Source organism: Myxine glutinosa, chromosome 2 (genome assembly GCF_964187855.1).
Source record: "Myxine glutinosa chromosome 2, kmMyxGlut1.1, whole genome shotgun sequence".
Taxonomy (NCBI): Eukaryota; Metazoa; Chordata; class Myxini; order Myxiniformes; family Myxinidae; genus Myxine; species Myxine glutinosa.
In genome coordinates, this window is record NC_136262.1 from 196685387 (window position 1) to 196707191 (window position 21805).

At 43.0% G+C, this 21805-nt stretch overlaps 1 long non-coding RNA gene across 8 annotated transcripts in view; it reads left to right on the forward strand.

Annotated features, from left to right (window-relative positions):
- Positions 1-21805, forward strand: part of LOC144890696 (uncharacterized) — a 30957-nt gene that overhangs the window by 1333 nt on the left and 7819 nt on the right. For all 8 annotated transcript variants that reach the window (XR_013622437.1, XR_013622439.1, XR_013622438.1 and 5 more), the window contains exons 2-13: positions 4431-4485; positions 4813-4959; positions 6899-6953; positions 7282-7428; positions 9414-9468; positions 9796-9942; positions 11708-11762; positions 12090-12236; positions 14255-14309; positions 14639-14787; positions 16175-16229; positions 19767-19884. This is a non-coding gene — a long non-coding RNA (uncharacterized LOC144890696). The remainder of the gene's footprint in view (positions 1-4430; positions 4486-4812; positions 4960-6898; positions 6954-7281; positions 7429-9413; positions 9469-9795; positions 9943-11707; positions 11763-12089; positions 12237-14254; positions 14310-14638; positions 14788-16174; positions 16230-19766; positions 19885-21805) is intronic.

Consider the following 21805-nt stretch of genomic DNA (forward strand, 5'->3'; position numbering starts at 1 on the left):
CGACCCAGAATGACGTCACGTTTCCGCACAGAATGATGGGGAAACTTTTCTAATTATTTTGTTTTCCCCAAAATGAAATATCCATCGACTTGGACTTTATACGAGTAAATCGGGCTCCACCACACTTTACACCTTTTGTTAATGGTGGATCCAATGTCCAGGTTTCCTTTAAAAACTCCGTTTAAATCCCACGGAACGAAAAATTGGATCATTTTGAAACCATGTTCAGAACTGTCATGAACTGTTCATGGTTCGACACCGAATATTGAACTCGCTTTGATGGATTACTTAAGTTTACTTTCCCCGATTTGCCCCTTGATGTGGAAATAGCTTTATTTACTACATTATATTTACTAGCAACGGTACCCGCCCTATGGCTATGGGCGGGGCTTCAATTGGGAGGCCCAAATTAAAGGGCAAAATATCAGAAATTGAAGGTTTTTTATATTTTAAACGATTTATAGAAACATCCGTTAAATCATATCGCTCGCAAATCATCAAAATCGAAACAGTATTTGGAGAATTTCAATAAAAGCCACATCACTGTTCATATCGGTGAATAATATTCCATCGTGTTTGGGATTGGTTAGGAGCTGGTAGAAGGCCTTATAGTGCAGGGTCGTATGTCTCCAAAATGGCTCCCGTGGGCCGTTCATGTTTATTTCCTAATTTCTACTGGAATCTAATCTACGATGACCACTGAATCAAAAAAACATTGGCGCCAATTTTTTCGAACACCTTTTCCCGCCCTTTTGTGCATATGAACTATGACGCCATAGAATACACATAAAAAATGCAAAAATTAGCATTTTGGCTGTCATCTACAATGCTATTTTAAATTTTCCTGATCTCATACATACATTATGGTGTCAATACCTCTAGTTTAATATTTATCACATATAAACTAGGAAAAAAGCATGTCTCAATCATCGTTTTGCTTTCTATTCAAGTATGATATGTCATACCTTTTAAAAGCCTATGGAAAATGTTCATGTTTCCGTTTACATAAAGGTATTTCCTTTGCTTTTGTTACTAAAGTCTTGTGCTGGGGTTTTCAATATATCTTCATTATATTCAAGGGGACCTATCAAACCATCATATGCAAATTAGTTATGATGTCATAGTAATATAGTGTTCACCATGCATTTGATGTATGCAATAATGCCATTATACATGAAATGGTTTTAAAACAAGGAAACCAAAAATAAGTACATGGACATATCTGGAGCTGACCGCATGAGCTACGTTTCAAGAACATCATTGTCGTCACTGTCGTCACCTGCAGTATGTATGTTAACAATTCTGTTCTCACAAGCTACTTCGCAGGTACACATATCTATATCTGTGATGCATTTGAGATTGTGCTTCCGACATGAGCAGATCATCGTAGAGCAACTTCCTTTACATCCACATTTGACTAGTTGAAGCACAGCCTGAGGTGCTGGCAAAACTGTTGTTGGTACGGGAAGAAGCCGGTCACCTTCCAGACACCATCCATGAGAAGTTGGTGGAGGTAGAGTTAAAGATGCAGTGCCGCATTGTTTCCATATCATGGTGACATAATTTGCTCTGTTGATCTTCTGTACTAGGGTGGCCTTTATAGGGGGCAATTTCTCATGTGTGTACTGGCGCTTACTGAAGAGGAACCAACGCATCTCGTTCACAGAAGAGATTGTTGTGCCAGGAACGTAGAGTTGACATACGTAGCGCTCCAATTCACTGACGTCATCTTCCTGTATGCTTGGAGTGTTTCCAAGGTTGCCAAATGCTCTAACAATATCACCATTGGCTTTCTGCAGTGTATTCCAGCAGGAAATTTTTGATTTCCTGCAGAATGTGCCAGTCTGGTCACAACCACTTAAGACGTGGAAGCCAGGGAGTGCAGACGCTTTCTGACTGCCCAGGGCATCACATATAGGACCTAAATCAATAGTTCGCTGTAGACCACCTGTTCCAACAAGCATCGATGTTGCAGGACACAAGTCCTTGTAGCACCACAAGGCGAGAACTAACACATCTGTATCCGGACTCTGAATGCAGATCGACGTGGCCCCCCTCTGCGAAGCGTCAAGAGCATGAAGTAGCATTCTTGTATCTGCCTCCTCTTGTGTACTGTTCAGATGATCTAATATGAGCTTGTTTGATTTGCATTCCTCACTGAGTGTTGTCACATATATCTTCTCAGATTCCTTGCGATGCTTCAAGATGTGTGATGCTAGATAGAGAGTGAGTCTTTGCTTGTTGTCTTGGTTGTTCAGCAGTTGCTTTAGCATCACATTTTCAATGATTGCCTCATCGGAGATATTGTAAGCAAGGCTTCTATGATCTCCTAGGCGCAAATTGCGTGTTCTTTCCTTCAGGGAGTTAGGAATGTCATATCGGTCAAAAACGACATGAACTTCATGAAATCCTTGAGATTTGCAATCGAGGACATGCAAAAAGTGATTGGCGAGATCGTAGCAAGTTTTCACCCATGTAGGTTTCCCCATTGACTGGACCACGGCCATTCCATCAATGATTGTGACTCTGCCATGCTGTGTTTGCTCTCCTTGTGCAACAACAAGCTGCTGTTGGTCAGGCAAACGTTCCAAGATAATCAGCTTACTTTTGGCAACACAATACCGCAAGATACCATCAAAAGTGAAGAGTGAATGAGGATATTCTGCAAACTCAAACTCACTGATGCTCTCCTTCAGGTCAATATCTGGCCGTGACAGTATCACAACAAGGAGGCGGGCGAACAGTGCTCTTTCATTCTTAATTGCTGTAACAGCGACAGCTTTCTTGCTCTTCTTAACCATTCTTGCTGTCTTCCAAGTCTTAAGATTTGCCTTCTTCATAGGACTCCAGATATTCAGCTCTAGGTTTACAAGACGCTCTTGACCAAATTTCTCAAACATCTCTTCTCCAACACTATCTCGCTGTATTACTGCCTGTTTTACTACCTCTGGCATGATCGCTTGTGTGACGATGTTGATGAGCTCATCATCTTCAATAATGAATGGATCATTCACTTTCAGCACCTCTCTCAATTTGCCTACATTATCCTCATACCGTTCCAACTTAGCATCTGACAAATCATGATGCCTTACTGATCTCTGGGAGACTTTACCCACCAAATGTTCAGCTTCATTGACCAAGCGACTTAGCTCAGGTGCAATCAGAAACCATCTGGCCATAGCTGCCGGTTGCTGTGTTAGCCCTTTCAAACCTCCAAGGATCTTCATGACTTTGTTCTCCTGTTCAATGCCATGATCTGGGCCTATTGCGCAGAAAGGGACTTCATTTTTGTAGACGCAGAAGTTGCCAGCCATGAATTCTGTATAGATATCGGAACATTTGTTTCTAATTTCTCCATCTGTGCCAAATACAGTGGAACCATGCGGGCATAGTTTTGTCTATCATGTGTGAAGAAGTACTTACACAATGCTCTAAGCGATTCTAGATGCAATTTCCAATTGCCTTCCCGTGTTGCACGAATGAACATCCATATCCAAGCCACAAATTTCATGTAATCTCTGGCAAATTTGAAAGTAGGATGACTTGTTTCCATCTTTGCATCAAATTCATTCAGCTTGTCCATTAAAGAGACATCTACCACAGCTAGTAATTGCTTGTGTCGGTTGTCTAATTTGTCATACTTGCGCTCTTGACATGCTGAATTGACCATTGATGCAGCCACTTGAAGGTTATCATGAACCAAGGTTATCGTATCGGCCGTTAATCGGATGCTTTTGGGCCCCAACGTCGGCTAATTCAGATTTTTCAAGTATGTCTGTACGTGATAAACAGAGCGCGGTTCGTAGATCGTAAATCCATTAGTGCCGTGGGCATCGGGTGACTGGGTGCGGCGTAAAAGGGATAACAAAGTCGAGTCCTTACGCTATTATTATATAGATAAGATACTGAATACAGACAATGTCCGCTAAAATCTATGCATAGGGTCCACAAAATTAAATTTGTATCATATTTTGCAAAGAAAATTTACATCGTTTAATTTTTATTTACGAATTATGACGTCATACCTAATTTGCATAAAAAATATGCAAACATACTCGAAAAAATTGGCGCCAATTTTTTTTCCCTTACTCACATCATAATTTATGATTTCCCGCAAAGAATACAAAATAAACATCAAAATCCCACGGAATTACATACGCTCCCGAACTATAACATTAAAGTGCAGTGAACGTTTGTGTGGATCAATGTGAAATCCTGTTTTAAACATTGATGATGTATTTACTTGTATTATTTACACGGAATGCCATGATGTGTTTATCTGTCAATCCTCTGATGTTTCCATGAAGCACAATCTCTAAATATCCTGAGCATTCCTGATGAACGAGTTTACTTTTGTTTTCAATCCTCTAATCCTTCACTGAAAATGAATCTTTGATTGTGATTGTTGTTTTCATTCTTTGTTTCACAAGATGTGGATTCGTGTGTACAGAGAGTCCTGGACAAGTCGAGATGCATCGTCCTCATGTACGTTATATTAAGTTATTGATGATGTTTGAATGTGTTCCTTGTTCATCACTATTCATATCACTTTTGGTTCTGGTTGAGTTTGGTTATTGATGTGAAATGTTCTTTGGATTATGCTTTGGCTTGTACACGATGCTCAGTTAATGTTCAACAAGTGGAAGAATTTTCACAACTTCAACAACCTCACGGTGATAATTTGTTCACAAGTGAACTTTCTGTAAAATGAACGTGATCTGTTATGTCCATGTGTGTCTACATTAGAACTACAATTGATGGGCAATACATGGATAGATCTGGGTCTTGACAACACTTCCTTTTGTTCACCAGGATTACGCTTATTGTTCCGTCATTCCTGGATTGACTGAAGTGTCATCATGTTGTTGGCTATCCAAACTAATCAACAACCGCAAAAGCCTGTTTGAGGAGCTGAAACTGGGAAGTTGTTCCTGATGTTGCAAGACCTGAACCGCTCTGGTAATTTCTCATTCATTTTTGACTTTGTTTGAGACTTGTTGGGGGTAATCGTTGGTATCTTCTTGTGTTGTAAATGTCCTTTGACTTCAGTCGTTCATCCGTGGATTTGGTAGATGTTGAAGTTTATGTATACAAAGTTCAGACTCGTGTACCAGGTTGCAGCAAGGAAGGTACCAGTGAGATAACACTTGGATGAACTAGAATGGTACTCGGTAGAGCAGATACCTCCGCCACGCTGAACAGTTTATGGTTTGTATCCCACTGATAGGCCGGATCTGAATTGGGATCTGAACCAAAATCTAATTGGTTTGTTCTTGTCACATGACCAACTCCTCCACCAAGTTTAGTCGTAACTCGTACATAACTTTTTCAAAAATGTTATTTGTTAGTTTTAGCCCCATCTCCCAATGGTGAAGAATCATTTCAAAGATTCTACGAGCCGGATCCGGATCTTCACCAAAATCTAATCATTTAGTCCTTGTCACATACGCAATATCTCCACCAAATTTCGTCCGAATCCCTCCACAAACTTTTGGGATATCATGTTCACAGACAAACAGGGATCAATCCATAACCTCTGTTCACCTTTGGTAGTGGAAGAAAAACGAGGAACGGCAATAATTTCAATGGTTGCTTGTTTTTTGCCTCTCATCAGGAAGCTATCGCATTCAGAGATCTCTCAGCTGGACAATTCCCGGTTTTAGTCCTTTTCCAATTTTACCAACAATGGTAAAAGGGTTTACTGACGTACAGATTGGTTTCCCCAGGAAAATGGAGGCTGCACACGCACACCCGTTTTTATTTTGAATCAAGTTCACCCTTACCCGCCTCATCGCCCTTACCCACCTCATCGCCCTTACCCGCCTCATCGCCCTTACCCGCCTCATCGCCCTTACCCGCCTCATCACCCTTACCCGCCTCATGGCCCTTACCCGCCTCATGGCCCTTACCCGCCTCATCGCCCTTACCCGCCTCATCGCCCTTACCCGCCTCATCGCCCTTACCCGCCTCATCGCCCTTACCCGCCTCATCGCCCTTACCCGCCTCATCGCCCTTACCCGCCTCATCGCCCTTACCCGCCTCATCGCCCTTACCCGCCTCATCGCCCTTACCCGCCTCATCGCCCTTACCCGCCTCATCGCCCTTACCCACCTCATCGCCCTTACCCACCTCATCACCCATGCTCGATCGGGGCTCGGAATTACGGATCTTTTTTCTTTCACATTTCTTTCTACTTTTTCACATTTCTCCTTATTCATTCCAATTCTTGCTTGTTCTTTATTTCTCTCTTTTTTTCATCTGTCTGTCCAAGGAGAAGTGAATTATTGTAGAGATTTTTCTCGAAGGTTCACCTTGCTGTGCCTGAATGGGTTTGAGGGTTGTGGAGTAGCGGCTGAAACCCGAATCCTATCCAGATTCCTTCTTATGACTCGAATGTAGTATTTGGTTTTTCATTCATTATGATTGGTTCATAACTAATAAAAGGGGGAAGTCTTGTTTCTTGACCTGTAGTTTATTACGAACCTGTTTGCATTCGGCATATTTTCAGTGATACTATATCGTGATTTACATGGATGGTAAGATTTAATGTAAGGAAAACAAAGATGGGGGATCTGACGCTGCCTCTATCCAAGAATTCCTCAACAACCCTCGACAGTTAGAAACACTACTGAGTCTAGTGAATGTTTGTGTGGTCCATCTTGAAGTTTATCAATGTGAAATCCTGTGTTTTGAACATTGATCATTTATTTACTTTGTTATTTACACAGAGTGCCATGATGTGTTTATCTGTCAATCCTCTGATGTTTCCATGAAGCACAATCTCTAAATATCCTGAGCATTCCTGATGAACGAATTTACTTTTGTTTTCAATCCTCTAATCCTTCACTGATAATGAATCTTTGATTGTGATTGTTGTTTTCATTCTTTGTTTCACAAGATATGGATTCGTGTGTACAGAGAGTCCTGGACAAGTCGAGATGCATCGTCCTCATGTACGTTATATCAAGTTATTGATGATGTTTGAATGTGTTCCTTGTTCATCACTATTCATATCACTTTTGGTTCTGGTTGAGTTTGGTTATTGATGTGAAATGTTCTTTGGATTATGCTTTGGCTTGTACACGATGCTCAGTTAATGTTCAACAAGTGGAAGAATTTTCACAACTTCAACAACATCACGGTGATAATTTGTTCACAAGTGAACTTTCTGTAAAATGAACGTGATCTGTTATGTCCATGTGTGTCTACATTAGAACTACAAATTGATGGGCAATACATGGATAGATCTGGGTCTTGACAACACTTCCTTTTGTTCACCAGGATTACGCTTATTGTTCCGTCATTCCTGGATTGACTGAAGTGTCATCATGCTGTTGGCTATCCAAACTAATCAACAACCGCAAAAGCCTGTTTGAGGAGCTGAAACTGGGAAGTTGTTCCTGATGTTGCAAGACCTGAACCGCTCTGGTAATTTCTCATTCATTTTTGACTTTGTTTGAGACTTGTTGGGGGTAATCGTTGGTATCTTCTTGTGTTGTAAATGTCCTTTGACTTCAGTCGTTCATCCGTGGATTTGGTAGATGTTGAAGTTTATGTATACAAAGTTCAGACTCGTGTACCAGGTTGCAGCAAGGAAGGTACCAGTGAGATAACACTTGGATGAACTAGAATGGTACTCGGTAGAGCAGATACCTCCGCCACACTGAACAGTTTATGGTTTGTATCCCACTGATAGGCCGGATCTGAATTGGGATCTGAACCAAAATCTAATTGGCTTGTTCTTGTCACATGACCAACTCCTCCACCAAGTTTAGTCGTAACTCGTACATAACTTTTTCAAAAATGTTATTTGTTAGTTTTAGCCCCATCTCCCAGTGGTGAAGAATCATTTCAAAGATTCTACGAGCCGGATCCGGATCTTCACCAAAATCTAATCATTTAGTCCTTGTCACATACGCAATATCTCCACCAAATTTCGTCCGAATCCCTCCACAAACTTTTGGGATATCATGTTCACAGACAAACAGGGATCAATCCATAACCTCTGTTCACCTTTGGTAGTGGAAGAAAAACGAGGAACGGCAATAATTTCAATGGTTGCTTGTTTTTTGCCTCTCATCAGGAAGCTATCGCATTCAGAGATCTCTCAGCTGGACAATTCCCGGTTTTAGTCCTTTTCCAATTTTACCAACAATGGGGATGTCAAAGGGTTTACTGACGTACAGATTGGTTTCCCCAGGAAAATGGAGGCTGCACACGCACACCCGTTTTTATTTTGAATCAAGTTCACCCTTACCCGCCTCATCGCCCTTACCCACCTCATCGCCCTTACCCGCCTCATCGCCTTTACCCGCCTCATCGCGCCCTTACCCGCCTCATCGCCCTTACCCGCCTCATCGCCCTTACCCGCCTCATCGCCCTTACCCGCCTCATCGCGCTTACCCGCCTCATCGCCCTTACCCGCCTCATCGCCCTTCCCCTGTCTCATCGCCCTTCCCCGTCTCATCGCACTTCCCCGTCTGATCGCCCTTCCCCGCCTCATCGCCCTTACCCGCCTCATCGCCCTTACCCGCCTCATCGCCCTTACCCGCCTCATCGCCCTTACCCGCCTCATCGCCCTTACCCGCCTCATCGCCCTTACCCGCCTCATCGCCCTTACCCACCTCATCGCCCTTACCCACCTCATCACCCATGCTCGATCGGGGCTCGGAATTACGGATCTTTTTTCTTTCACATTTCTTTCTACTTTTTCACATTTCTCCTTATTCATTCCAATTCTTGCTTGTTCTTTATTTCTCTCTTTTTTTTCATCTGTCTGTCCAAGGAGAAGTGAATTATTGTAGAGATTTTTCTCGAAGGTTCACCTTGCTGTGCCTGAATGGGTTTGAGGGTTGTAGAGTAGCGGCTGAAACCCGAATCCTATCCAGATTCCTTCTTATGACTCGAATGTAGTATTTGGTTTTTCATTCATTATGATTGGTTCATAACTAATAAAAGGGGGAAGTCTTGTTTCTTTACCTGTAGTTTATTACGCACCTGTTTGCATTCGGCATATTTTCAGTAATACTATATCGTGATTTACATGGATGGTAAGATTTAATGTAAGGAAAACAAAGATGGTGGATATGACGCTGCCTCTATCCAAGAATTCCTCACCAAACCCTCGACAGTTAGAACCACTACTTAGTCGAGTGAATGTTTGTGTGGTCCATCTTGAAGTTTATCAATGTGAAATCCTGTGTTTTGAACATTGATCATTTATTTACTTTGTTATTTACACGGAGTGCCATGATGTGTTTATCTGTCAATCCTCTGATGTTTCCATGAAGCACAATCTCTAAATATCCTGAGCATTCCTGATGAACGAGTTTACTTTTGTTTTCAATCCTCTAATCCTTCACTGATAATGAATCTTTGATTGTGATTGTTGTTTTCATTCTTTGTTTCACAAGATATGGATTCGTGTGTACAGAGAGTCCTGGACAAGTCGAGATGCATCGTCCTCATGTACGTTATATCAAGTTATTGATGATGTTTGAATGTGTTCCTTGTTCATCACTATTCATATCACTTTTGGTTCTGGTTGAGTTTGGTTATTGATGTGAAATGTTCTTTGGATTATGGTTTGGCTTGTACACGATGCTCAGTTAATGTTCAACAAGTGGAAGAATTTTCACAACTTCAACAACCTCACGGTGATAATTTGTTCACAAGTGAACTTTCTGTAAAATGAACGTGATCTGTTATGTCCATGTGTGTCTACATTAGAACTACAATTGATGGGCAATACATGGATAGATCTGGGTCTTGACAACACTTCCTTTTGTTCACCAGGATTACGCTTATTGTTCCGTCATTCCTGGATTGACTGAAGTGTCATCATGCTGTTGGCTATCCAAACTAATCAACAACCGCAAAAGCCTGTTTGAGGAGCTGAAACTGGGAAGTTGTTCCTGATGTTGCAAGACCTGAACCGCTCTGGTAATTTCTCATTCATTTTTGACTTTGTTTGAGACTTGTTGGGGGTAATCGTTGGTATCTTCTTGTGTTGTAAATGTCCTTTGACTTCAGTCGTTCATCCGTGGATTTGGTAGATGTTGAAGTTTATGTATACAAAGTTCAGACTCGTGTACCAGGTTGCAGCAAGGAAGGTACCAGTGAGATAACACTTGGATGAACTAGAATGGTACTCGGTAGAGCAGATACCTCCGCCACGCTGAACAGTTTATGGTTTGTATCCCACTGATAGGCCGGATCTGAATTGGGATCTGAACCAAAATCTAATTGGCTTGTTCTTGTCACATGACCAACTCCTCCACCAAGTTTAGTCGTAACTCGTACATAACTTTTTCAAAAATGTTATTTGTTAGTTTTAGCCCCATCTCCCAATGGTGAAGAATCATTTCAAAGATTCTACGAGCCGGATCCGGATCTTCACCAAAATCTAATCATTTAGTCCTTGTCACATACGCAATATCTCCACCAAATTTCGTCCGAATCCCTCCACAAACTTTTGGGATATCATGTTCACAGACAAACAGGGATCAATCCATAACCTCTGTTCACCTTTGGTAGTGGAAGAAAAACGAGGAACGGCAATAATTTCAATGGTTGCTTGTTTTTTGCCTCTCATCAGGAAGCTATCGCATTCAGAGATCTCTCAGCTGGACAATTCCCGGTTTTAGTCCTTTTCCAATTTTACCAACAATGGGGATGTCAAAGGGTTTACTGACGTACAGATTGGTTTCCCCAGGAAAATGGAGGCTGCACACGCACACCCGTTTTTATTTTGAATCAAGTTCACCCTTACCCGCCTCATCGCCCTTACCCGCCTCATCGCCCTTACCCGCCTCATCGCCCTTACCCGCCTCATCGCCCTTCCCCGTCTCATCGCCCTTCCCCGTCTCATCGCCCTTACCCGCCTCATCGCCCTTACCCGCCTCATCGCCCTTACCCGCCTCATTGCCCTTACCCGCCTCATCGCCCATGCTCGATCGGGGCTCGGAATTACGGATCTTTTTTCTTTCACATTTCTTTCTACTTTTTCACATTTCTCCTTATTCATTCCAATTCTTGCTTGTTCTTTATTTCTCTCTTTTTTTCATCTGTCTGTCCAAGGAGAAGTGAATTATTGTAGAGATTTTTCTCGAAGGTTCACCTTGCTGTGCCTGAATGGGTTTGAGGGTTGTAGAGTAGCGGCTGAAACCCGAATCCTATCCAGATTCCTTCTTATGACTCGAATGTAGTATTTGGTTTTTCATTCATTATGATTGGTTCATAACTAATAAAAGGGGGAAGGCTTGTTTCTTTACCTGTAGTTTATTACGCACCTGTTTGCATTCGGCATATTTTCAGTGATACTATATCGTGATTTACATGGATGGTAAGATTTAATGTAAGGAAAACAAAGATGGTGGATCTGACGCTGCCTCTATCCAAGAATTCCTCACCATACCCTCGACAGTTAGAACCACTACTTAGTCTAGTGAATGTTTGTGTGGTCCATCTTGAAGTTTATCAATGTGAAATCCTGTGTTTTGAACATTGATCATTTATTTACTTTGTTATTTACACGGAGTGCCATGATGTGTTTATCTGTCAATCCTCTGATGTTTCCATGAAGCACAATCTCTAAATATCCTGAGCATTCCTGATGAACGAGTTTACTTTTGTTTTCAATCCTCTAATCCTTCACTGATAATGAATCTTTGATTGTGATTGTTGTTTTCATTCTTTGTTTCACAAGATATGGATTCGTGTGTACAGAGAGTCCTGGACAAGTCGAGATGCATCGTCCTCATGTACGTTATATCAAGTTATTGATGATGTTTGAATGTGTTCCTTGTTCATCACTATTCATATCACTTTTGGTTCTGGTTGAGTTTGGTTATTGATGTGAAATGTTCTTTGGATTATGCTTTGGCTTGTACACGATGCTCAGTTAATGTTCAACAAGTGGAAGAATTTTCACAACTTCAACAACCTCACGGTGATAATTTGTTCACAAGTGAACTTTCTGTAAAATGAACGTGATCTGTTATGTCCATGTGTGTCTACATTAGAACTACAATTGATGGGCAATACATGGATAGATCTGGGTCTTGACAACACTTCCTTTTGTTCACCAGGATTACGCTTATTGTTCCGTCATTCCTGGATTGACTGAAGTGTCATCATGCTGTTGGCTATCCAAACTAATCAACAACCGCAAAAGCCTGTTTGAGGAGCTGAAACTGGGAAGTTGTTCCTGATGTTGCAAGACCTGAACCGCTCTGGTAATTTCTCATTCATTTTTGACTTTGTTTGAGACTTGTTGGGGGTAATCGTTGGTATCTTCTTGTGTTGTAAATGTCCTTTGACTTCAGTCGTTCATCCGTGGATTTGGTAGATGTTGAAGTTTATGTATACAAAGTTCAGACTCGTGTACCAGGTTGCAGCAAGGAAGGTACCAGTGAGATAACACTTGGATGAACTAGAATGGTACTCGGTAGAGCAGATACCTCCGCCACGCTGAACAGTTTATGGTTTGTATCCCACTGATAGGCCGGATCTGAATTGGGATCTGAACCAAAATCTAATTGGCTTGTTCTTGTCACATGACCAACTCCTCCACCAAGTTTAGTCATAACTCGTTCATAACTTTTTCAAAAATGTTATTTGTTAGTTTTAGCCCTATCTCCCAATGGTGAAGAATCATTTCAAAGATTCTACGAGCCGGATCCGGATCTTCACCAAAATCTAATCATTTAGTCCTTGTCACATACGCAATATCTCCACCAAATTTCGTCTGAATCCCTCCACAAACTTTTGGGATATCATGTTCACAGACAAACAGGGATCAATCCATAACCTCTATTCACCTTTGGTCGTGGAAGAAAAACGAGGAACGGCAATAATTTCAATGGTTGCTTGTTTTTTGCCTCTCATCAGGAAGCTATCGCATTCAGAGATCTCTCAGCTGGACAATTCCCGGTTTTAGTCCTTTTCCAATTTTACCAACAATGGGGATGTCAAAGGGTTTACTGACGTACAGATTGGGTTCCCCAGGAAAATGGAGGCTGCACACGCACACCCGTTTTTATTTTGAATCAAGTTCACCCTTACCCGCCTCATCGCCCTTACCCGCCTCATCGCCCTTACCCGCCTCATCGCCCTTACCCGCCTCATCGCCCTTACCCGCCTCATCGCCCTTACCCGCCTCATCGCCCTTACCCGCCTCATCGCCCTTACCCGCCTCATCGCCCTTACCCGCCTCATCGCCCTTACCCGCCTCATCGCCCTTACCCGCCTCATCGCCCTTACCCGCCTCATCGCCCTTACCCGCCTCATCGCCCTTACCCGCCTCATCGCCCTTACCCGCCTCATCGCCCTTACCCGCGTCATCGCCCTTCCCCGCGTCATCGCCCTTCCCCGCCTCATCGCCCTTCCCCGTCTCATCGCCCTTCCCCGTCTCATCGCCCTTCCCCGTCTCATCGCCCTTACCCGCCTCATCGCCCTTACCCGCCTCATCGCCCTTACCCACCTCATCACCCATGCTCGATCGGGGCTCGGAATTACGGATCTTTTTTCTTTCACATTTCTTTCTACTTTTTCACATTTCTCCTTATTCATTCCAATTCTTGCTTGTTCTTTATTTCTCTCTTTTTTTCATCTGTCTGTCCAAGGAGAAGTGAATTATTGTAGAGATTTTTCTCGAAGGTTCACCTTGCTGTGCTTGAATGGGTTTGAGGGTTGTGGAGTAGCGGCTGAAACCCGAATCCTATCCAGATTCCTTCTTATGACTCGAATGTAGTATTTGGATTTTCATTCATTATGATTGGTTCATAACTAATAAAAGGGGGAAGTCTTGTTTCTTGACCTGTAGTTTATTACCCACCTGTTTGCATTCGGCATATTTTCAGTGATACTATATCGTGATTTACATGGATGGTAAGATTTAATGTAAGGAAAACAAAGATGGTGGATCTGACGCTGCCTCTATCCAAGAATTCCTCACCAAACCCTCGACAGTTAGAACCACTACTTAGTCTAGTGAATGTTTGTGTGGTCCATCTTGAAGTTTATCAATGTGAAATACTGTGTTTTAAACATTGATGATGTATTTACTTGTATTATTCACACGGAGTGCCATGATGTGTTTATCTGTCAATCCTCTGATGTTTCCATGAAGCACGATCTCTAAATATCCTGAGCATTCCTGATGAACGAGTTTACTTTTGTTTTCAATCCTCTAATCCTTCACTGATGATGAATCTTTGATTATGATTGTTGTTTTCATTCTTTGTTTCACAAGATATGGATTCGTGTGTACAGAGAGTCCTGGACAAGTCGAGATGCATCGTCCTCATGTACGTTATATTAAGTTATTGATGATGTTTGAATGTGTTCCTTGTTCATCACTATTCATATCACTTTTGGTTCTGCTTGAGTTTGGTTGTTGATGTAAAATGGTCTTTGGATTATGCTTTGGCTTGTACATTATGCTCAGTTAAGGTTCAACAAGTGGAAGAATTTTCACAAGTACCTGACTGTGATAGTTTGTTCACAAGTGAAGTTCATGTAAAACTAACGTGATCTGTTATGTCCATGTGTGTCTACATTAGAACTATAACTGATGGTCAATACACAGATAGATCTGGGTCTTGACATCTTTTGCTTTCGTCTTTCTGTTAACCAGGAATACACTTATATTTCCGTCATTCCTGGATTGGCTGAAGTGTCGTCATGCTGTTGGCTAGATCCAAACTTATCAACGACCGCAAAAGCGTGTTTGAGGAGCTGAAACTGGGAAGTTGTTAATGATGTTGCAAGACCTGAACCGCTCTGGTAATTTCTTATTCATTTATGGCTTTGTTTGAGACTTGTTGGGGTTAATCGTTGGTATCTTCTTGAGTTGTAAATGTGTTTTGCATTATTTGTCCATTTGTTTGGTCGATGTTGAAGTTCCCTGTGGCAGGAGACCATTTTTTTGTAAACAAAATTTGGAGTCGTATACCAGGTTGCAACCAGGGAGGTACCACTGGTTGTGGGATAACACGTAGATAATCTGGAACGGCCCTCGGTGGAGGGCATACCTCCACCAGGCTAAGCCATCCACGTTTTGTATCCGACTGATCGGCCGGAACTTGATGTGGACCTCCAAAATCTAATCGGCTTGTTCTTGTCACCCACCAAAATCATCCGCCTCGTTTTGTCATAACCCATGCAAAGCTTTTTGAAACATCATGTTATATTATCGTTTTTGGCCGTATGTTTCAATGATGAAGAATCACAATTTTTGTGACCAGACCTTCACCAAAATCGAATCGATTAATCCTTGTCACGCACCTAACCTGTCCATCAACCTTTGTCCGAATCCGTCCACATCTTTTTGGGATATCATGTTCACAGATAAACGGTGCACAGATAAACGGTGATGCATACTTAACGTCCGTTCACTTTCAGTGGTGGAGGAAAAACTAGGAAAGGCAATAATTTCAATGGTCGCTGGCGTTTTGCTTTTTATCGGGAAGCCATCACATTCAGAGATGTCACAGTTGGATAGTTCCCAGTTGTAGTCCTTTTAGAATGTGGCCGATAATGAGGATATAAAAGGGTAACTGTTCACGTTGGAATTGGATTCCCCAGGAAAATGGAGGCTGCACACACTCGCCCGTTTTTATTTTGAATCGAGTTCACCCTTACCCCGCCTCATCTTATGATTGTTTGGCAAATGGTGAAAGGAGGAAGTCTTGTTTGTTTCCCTGTAGTTTATTATGCACTTGTTTGCATTCGGCATATTTTCAGTCATAATATGTCGTCGACTGATGGTAAGATTTAATGTGAAGAAAACAAAGATGGTGCATCTGATGCTGCCTCTATCCAAGAACTCCTCACCGAACCCAGGACAGTTAGGATTGTTCACTAGCACGTACATGACCCAACAGGATGTTAGAACCACTACCTAACCCAGTGAATGTTTGTGTGGTCCATCTTGAAGTTTATGAATGTGAAATCCTGTGTTTTAAACATTGATGATGTATTTACTTTGTTATTTACATGGAGTGCCATGATGTGTTTATCTGTCAATCCTCTGATGTTTCCATGAAGCACAATCTCTAAATATCCTGAGCATTCCTGATGAACGAGTTTAGTTTTGTTTTCAATCCTCTAATCCTTCACTGAGAAATTAATCTTTGATTGTGATTGTTCTTTTCATTCTTTGTTTCACAAGATATGGATTCGTGTATCCAGATATTCCTGGACAAGTCGAGATGCATCGTCCTCATGTACGTTATATTAAGTTATTGATGATGTTTGAATGTGTTGCTTGTTCATCACTATTCATATCACTTTTGGGATCTGGTTGAGTTTGGTTGTTGATGTAAAATGTTCTTTGGATTATGCTTTGGCTTGTACACTATGCTCAGTTAATGTTGCATAATTGGAAGGATTTTCACAACTTTATGGCGGTGATAGTTTGTTCATAAGTGAAGTTTACGTAAAACTAACGTGATCTGATACACTACATGACCAAAAGTATGCGACACCCCTTCTAATTAGTGGATTTGGCTATTTCAGCCACACCCATTGTTGACAGGTACGGGGTGTCTCAAAATAGATGGAACCCATTAACATGATAATAATTTATTACTCAGACAAGAAACTTCAAAAAAGATTACATTTCCTGGAAGCTGATAAGATAACAATAAAAAAACTGAAGATTTGAGGTCTCTAGCTCAAAGGATACATTTATTAGAGCACATGTTCCAAATGACCGCCTTTGCGCCTTAGACACACTTGAAGCCGAAGAGCGAAGTTGTCAATCACCCTGACACACTCTTCCTTCCTGATGGCACGAATCTTCTGGATGATGGCCACTTTCAGTTCAGAAATGGATTGAGGACGATTCTCATACACGTGGTCCTTCAAGAACCCCCAGAGATAAATAAAAAAAATCTGGGGGGTTCAGATCGGGTGAATGCGGAGACCACTCGGGTTCGCGGCGCCTGCTGATCAGCCGATCAGGAAATCGGTGGTCCAGCCACTCCATCGTGATGTTGGCTGTATGTGGAGTTGCCCCATCTTGTTGGAACCATTGCACATCTCGATTCATGCCACGACGTCTCCCAAGTCCCCTCCAGAACTTGTTGAGCACCACAATGTAACGATCCTTTGTGACAGTGACTGCCTCCTTGTCTGCGTCTTCAAACCAAAACAGGCCGATTATGCCATGTTTTGAGATGGCCACCCAGGCCGTGCATTTCACAGAGTGCAAGGGCCTCTGAAGCACCTCGTCTGGGGCTTGTGTGCCCCAGAACACATTGTTCTTGCTATTGACATGCCCACAGAGCAAGAAGTGTGCTTCGTCGCTGAACCAAACATCATCAAGAAAGTCAGGATCCTCTTCGATCTTGTTCTCGAACCACCGGCACATCACAACATGTTTTGCCATGTCAGCTGGTGTGAGTTTATGCTTGATCTGGATCTTGTATGGGTACAGCTGAAGATCCTTGATCAAGATTCTTTGCACTGACGCATGTGAAAGACCCAGCTCTTGGCTACGTCTTCGGATGGACTTTTTCGGGCTCCTTCCGACAGAATGTCTCAACGCATTCACATTGTCAGGAGATCTTGCAGTCAGCTTCCTGCCAGAACTGGGTGTTTCTGCCTTCTTGTTGAGGTTGTTTACTGATCCAGTGGCTTGAAATTTGTGTGCCCAACGATAAATTTGGTTTTTCTGGGGATAGTTGTTGAAGTTGAACTTCCTGCGAAATTTTGCTTGCACCATTTTGAATGATTTCGTCTCCAAATAAGTAGTGATGCAAAATATTTTTTCCTCCTTTGTCCAAGGCATTTTGATTGATAAATTATTAGTTGTTATGGTCTCCTCTCTTCAAATCTGAAAAAAAAAGAACAAGAACATTAATATTGGCAGAATTATTAGCAGTGACAAGGGTTCCATGTATTTTGAGACACCCTGTATATAAAATCAAGCACACAGCCATGCAATCTGCATGGCAGTAGAATGGGCCGTATTGAAGAGCTCAGTGACTTTCAATGTGGCACCGTCATAGGATGCCAGCTTTCCAACAAGTCAGTTCGTCAAATTTCTGCGCTGCTTGAGCTGCCCGGTCAACTAAGTGCTGATATTGTGAAGTGGAAACGTCTAGGAGCAACAACAGCTCAGCCGCGAAGTGGTAGGCCACACAAGCGCACAGAACGGTACCGCCGAGTGCTGAAGCACGCAGCGCTTAAAAATCGTCTGTCCTCGGTTGCAACACTCACTACCGAGTTCCAAACTGCCTCTGGAAGCAACGTCAGCACAACAACTGTTTGTCGGGAGCTTCATGGAATGGGTTTCCATGGCCAAGCAGCTGCACACAAGCCAAAGATAACCGTGCGCAATGCCAAGCGTCAGCTGGAGTGGTGGAAAGCTCGCCGCCATTGGACTCTGGAGCAGTGGAAACGCGTTCTCTGGTGTGATGAATCACGCTTCACAATCTGGCAGTCCGACAGACAAAACCTGGGTTTGGCTGATGCCAGGAGAACGCTACCTGCCTGAATGCAAAGTGCCAACTGTAAAATTTGATGGAGGAGGAATATATAATGTTCTGGGGTTGTTTTTCATGGTTCGAGCTGGGCCCTTTCGTTCCAGTGAAGGGAAATCTTAACGCTACAGCATACAATGACATTCTAGACGATTGTATGCTTCCAACTTGGTGGCAACAGTTTGGGGAAGGCCCTTTCCTGCTTCAGCATGACAATTCCCCCATGCACAAAGCGAGGTCCACACAGAAATGGTTTGTCGAGATTGGTGTGGAAGAACTTGACTGGCCTTCACAGAGCCCTGACCTCAACCCCATCGAAAACCTTTGGGATGAATTGAAACGCCGACTGTGAGCCAGGCCCAACATCAGTGCCCGACTTCACTAATGCTCTTGTGGCTGAATGGAAGCAAATCCCAACAGCAATATTACAACATCTAGTGGAAAGCCTTCCCAGAAGAATGGAGGCTGTTCTCGCAGCAATGGGGGGGGGGCGGGGGAGGTGGGACCAACTCCATACTAGTGCCCATGATTTTGGAATGCGATGTTCGATGTTTCGGCATCCACATACTTTTGGTCATGTACTGTATCACCAGTACATCCAGTACAATTGTTACGGATCCGGGGGACGGCACTCCCGTTAGCAAGGGGGGGTTAATCCCCTTGTCCTGTTAAGCTGGCCGTCCGACCGGTCCTGGGGGTATGACGTCACTTCCGGTCGGTGGTGAGTCGGGTTGTAAGCCCAACCCGTCTTACTACCTAATTACCACCACCGGCCGTAAGCGAGGAAATACTCCCACCTGGGCCGCAGCATGATTGGATTGCGCCGAGCGAAGGGAGCTGCGACTCGGGCCGTTAACAAGAGACTAAACCCAATTATAGCGTTGGTTGGCCGAATCGTGCCACAGGTACTCAATCGAAAGAAAGGACGCAAACGATCGAATAAGAGAAAACCCAGAAAATAAGAAGAACAAGGAGTGGGTTTATTAATTATATACAGAAAACCAAAGAAGAGGAAACGAAAGTAATATACAGAAGAAGAAGAAGAGCAAAAGGACACACGGCAAGCTTAACTATACAGTCTTACTTACAACCCCGGACAAACAAACAGACTCACACGAATAGGGAATGGCTGGAAGGAGGAGAAGGTCCAGTACATGGAACACCAGTACATCTAGTGTATGTCCATGTGTGTCGACATTAGAACTATAACTGACGGTCAATACACGGATAGATCTGGGTCTTGACAACACTTCCTTTCTTCTTTCTGTTCACCAGGATTACGCTTGTTGTTCCGTCATTCCTGGATTGGCTGAAGTGTCATCATGCTGTTTGCTATCGAAACTTATCAACAACCGCAAAAGCCTGTTTGAGGAGCTGGGAAGTTGTTCATGATGTAAGACCTGAACCGCTTTGGTAATTTCTTTCATTTTTGACTTTGAGAGACTTGTTGGGGGTAATCGTTGGTATCTTCTTGTGTTGTAAATTTGCTTTGGATTATTTATCCGTGTGTTTGATAGATGTTGAAGTTTCCTGTGGCAGGAGACTATGTTTCTGTATACAAAGTTCAGACTCGTTTACCAGGTTGCAGCAAGGAAGGTACCAGTGGTCATGAGATAACACTTGGATGAACTAGAATGGTACTTGGTGGAGAGCATACCTCCACCAGGCTGAACAGTTTTTTTGTGACCCACTGATAGGCCGGATCTGAATTCGGATCTGAACCAAAATCTAATCGGCTTGTTCTTGTCACAAAACCAACTCGTCCACCAAGTTTAGTCATAACTCGGCCATAGCTTTTCCAAAAATGTTATATATCGGTTTTAGCCCAATCTCGCAATGGTGGAGAATCGCTTAAAATATATATAATTCTCGCATCCAAATCCATATTCAGATCTTCACCTAAATCTAATAAATTAGTCCTTGTCACACACCTAACTTGTCCACCAAGTTTCATCCGAATCCGTCCACACCTGTTTGGGGTATCATGTTCACAGACAAACAGGGATAAATCCATTACCTCTCTTCACCGTTGGTGGTGGAGGAAAAATGAGGAACGGCAATAATTTCAATGGTCGCTTGTTGTTTGCTGCTCATCAGGAAGCCATCACATTCAGAGATCTCACAGCTGGACAGTTCCCAGTTGTAGTCCTTTTACAATTTTACCAACAATGGGGATGTCAAAGGGTAACTGACGTACGAATTGGGTTCCCCAGGAAAATGGAGGATGCACACGCACACCCGTTTATATTTTGAATCAAGTTCACGCATACCCGCCTGATCACCCTTACCCGCCTCATCGCCCTTACCCGCCTCATCGCCCTTACCCGCTTCATCACCCTTACCGAATCAGGGCTAGGAGTTGGGCACCCTTGTTCCTTTTACATTTTCATCCCTCAGCCCAAATTGGGCTAAGGGGCATTGTCGTCCGGGCGTCCGTCAACTTTTGGTTTCCGTCAATTTCAAGGAGAACGGCTTGTCCGATTAAATCCATTTTTGCAGTGTGTGTTGGGGTTGGGTAGAGGAAGGTGCCTTTTGAAAATGGGCGCGCTGCGATTTTCAATATGGTCGTCACAGCAGCCATCCGGGCGTCCATTAACTTTTGGTTTCCGTAAATTTCGAGCAGAACGGCTTGTCCAATTAAATCCATGTTTGCAGTATGTGTTGGGGTTGGGTCGAGGAAGGTGCCTTTTGAAAATGGGCGCGCTGCGATTTTCAATATGGCTGCCATGGCAGCCATCTTGAAATTGGTTTCCGTCAATTTTGAGCAGAATGGCTTGTCCGATTAAATCCATTTTTTCAGTGTTGGGGTTGGGTAGAGGAAGGTTCCTTTCGAAAATGGGCGCGCTGCGATTTTCAATATGGCCGCCACGGTAGCCATCTTGAAATTGGTTTCCGTCAATTTCGAGCAGAACAGCTTGTCCAATTAAATCCATGTTTGCAGTGTGTGTTGGGGTTGAGTAGAGGAAGGTGCCTTGCGAAAATGGGTGCGCTGCGATTTTCAATATGGCTGCCACGGCAGCCATCTTGAAATTGGTTTCCACCATGCATGGGCTGAGGGGTTACGCCTGCTTTGCGGTGCTATTTTTTTTTTCTACTTTTTCACATTTCTCGTTATTCATTCCAATTCTTGCTTGTTCTTTATTTCTCTCTTTCTTCATCTATCTGTCCAAGGAGAAGTGAATTATTGTAGAGATTTTTCTAAAAGATTCACCTTGCTGCGCCTGGTTGGGTTTGAGGGTTGTGGAGTAGCGGCTGAAACCCGAATGCTATCCAGGTTCCTCCTGATGACTCAATTTTTGCTCTTTGCTTATTCG